At 54.7% G+C, this 2,445-nt stretch overlaps 1 long non-coding RNA gene across 2 annotated transcripts in view; it reads right to left on the bottom strand.

The window, feature by feature from the left end:
- LOC123162135 (uncharacterized) overlaps positions 1–505 on the bottom strand; it is a 20,595-nt gene extending 20,090 nt beyond the window's left edge. The window contains exons 1-2 of one of the 2 annotated variants that reach the window (XR_006481062.1): positions 387–505; positions 180–284 (exon numbers count right to left, since the gene is read on the bottom strand). This is a non-coding gene — a long non-coding RNA (uncharacterized lncRNA). Of the gene's footprint in view, positions 1–179 lie in introns of both variants that reach the window. The other variant, XR_006481061.1, reaches the window with a different exon arrangement.
- Positions 506–2,445: the final 1,940 nt, after the last annotated feature.

The following is a 2,445-nucleotide window of genomic DNA, read 5'->3' as shown; positions in this document are numbered from 1 at the left end:
ATGGTTGATGTGGGGATTGGATACATGTGTAACAGAGAAGATGCTAATGGCATCCACTGCACCGACCCTGTGACAATTGGCAGGCTCAGGGAGCCGATTGCCGGTGCGGAGCGGAAAATTTGCCGGACTTTCAGTAGGAAGGGAGGGGAAGGTAACGGTGGAGCCAAGCAGGTAAATACCTCACGAACTGAAGTCTGAAGCCAATTTGCTTGGTCTGAACACTGAAGTCTGAAGTCTAAACAGTTGCTCAACTTCACTGTTTACCACAGCACAGCAAAGAGCACCTGTAAAATCAAAAGAGCCAAAATTAAACCACTGTTGACAGGGATGTGAGGATAGGATACTTGTGGAATAGAGAAGACGCTAATGGTATCCACTGCATCGACCCTGTGGCAACCGGCAGGCCCGGAGAGCCGGCAAAATTTGCCGGACTTCGAGTAGGAGGGGAGGGGAAGGTAACTGTTGAGCCAAGCAGGAAATACCTCAAGAACTGTAAGAATCCACGGCCAGTGGATATGTACGCGCGAGCAGTCCTGCCGACGGCGATAACCGCGTGGCACTGACGGCACGGGTGACAAGACAAGGCGCGAAGCAGCCGGGAAACCCCAGGCGGCCAATCGCCGGAAGGAGAGTGCCAATAATAGTAAAGCGCGACGACGACGGGTGCCATTGACAGCGCGGGCTCGAGCGGCCACCAAGAATCAAGAAATCAGGGCCACTCGTCGACGGAGATACTATGCTACAGGAATCTGCGCACAGCTATGAGCCAACGACTCGGGAGGCCGGAGACGGCGAGACCTGCCGGTCGTTGACAGCTGAAGGTGCGCCCGATGACGCAAGGGGGCCACCAAGTCAAGCCCGGTCTCCTCCCGCGTCCCAGGTTGGGCTTCCCATCGCGGCCCTGCTCCGCTGCCCCCATCTCGCCGCCTACTCCCTCCCGTCCCCGGATCCGGTAACCGGCGACCCCGACCGGCAGCCACAGCGGGAGCAACATTAGCTCCCTTCCACCTCCCGGCACGCATTGCAATTGGCCGACACCAGATCCATCTGCCCCACCGCCGCTGACTCCAGGCGAGAGGAAGTAACCCCTAAGGGCGCGTTTGGTTGCCGTCGGCTAAAGTACCTGCGTTGCATACCCTTCTTCACTCAGCCTGGCTATGAAAAAACAGCATCATATGTGACATCTGCAAGTTGTTTGGTTACCTTCATATGTACTTCCTGCATTGGGGGATCAACTTTGGCACGTTGTTTGGTTATTTGCATTGTCTTGGCGCATACAATTACACGCTGTTTGGTTGCCCGCATGGGGTATAATTAAGAGCTAGCACTTGCACTTAGCACACAGGGTTAAGAATTAGCAGAGGAAGGGGGAGAAGAAATGCAGTGTGCGCCGGACCATGGCGACTGCGGTGGATAGTGGCTGTGGCGCCGTGTCCGACATGACGAGCATGGAGTTGTGGGTGAGCGACCCCATCGGCGGCACGGTGAGCGACACCGTCGACGAACTAGTTGTGGCGCTCGCGCAAAGACAATCGACAGAGAAGGAGAATGCAGTGCTCGCGCCATGGTATCGTCAGTGCAGTGGACGAGAGAGGAGGCCGAGATGATCGACGCTGGAAATGACTCCAGTGTAGTAGGGCGAGAGAGAGAGGAGACCAAAACGATCGACCCCGTCGGCGGCACGGCGAACTGCAGTGTGCGGCCCATTGCAGCATCAGTGTAGTAGGAGGACGACAGAGAGTAGGCCGAGATGAGCGACGTCGGAAATGAGTCTAGTGTAGTAGGACATGGGCAAGGAGATCAAGAGGAAGGGCTTCGGCGTCGAGAGGGACGAATAGGAGGGCTCTGAGCAAAGAACAGAAGAGCTCGACATGGCGGCGTCAGTGCAGTAGACTGTTGTTCAAGGAGAGCTGAAGCTACGATCGTCGAAACTAAAAACTTACAACCCGAATGTTGTGCTGAACTGCGAGATTAGGCTGCTAGTCAAAAGAAATTTCAAACGATCGATCGTGCGCGATGAATCTGACAAAATCCATCCAGAATAGCTCCAAACGGGAGCACAAAATAAAGAACTTCTAGCCGACAAAACTATGATCTGATCGCCTGAATGGTACCGTAGGATCGAGGTGCATCTTTTTCGTGTAGGGCTTACCTGGAATTGAAGCCTCGTTGTGTAGATCAAAGGGACAAGGAAGAGAGCAGATTAGAAAGAAGATTACTGGAGGTTGAAGAAGACCTCATGTAATCACCTCTCATTCCTCCCGTCTCCACTCGTGCAAGGGCCCGCTCGCTTGCGCTCTCCTCGGCCTGGCTCGCGAGAAACCGCCGATTCGAGCGTTTCCAGCGAGCCAACCTGTGGGCTGCTTTAAGAAGTGTGCGATGCAGGCCCAACAATGTATACATGCAACTAAACATGCCGGATTCTTCTCGCACGGGCCTGGTTGG

This window comes from Triticum aestivum, chromosome 7B (genome assembly GCF_018294505.1).
Source record: "Triticum aestivum cultivar Chinese Spring chromosome 7B, IWGSC CS RefSeq v2.1, whole genome shotgun sequence".
NCBI lineage: Eukaryota > Viridiplantae > Streptophyta > Magnoliopsida > Poales > Poaceae > Triticum > Triticum aestivum.
Note: the sequence above shows the minus strand (reverse complement) of the source record. Positions and strands in the feature narration are given on the sequence as shown.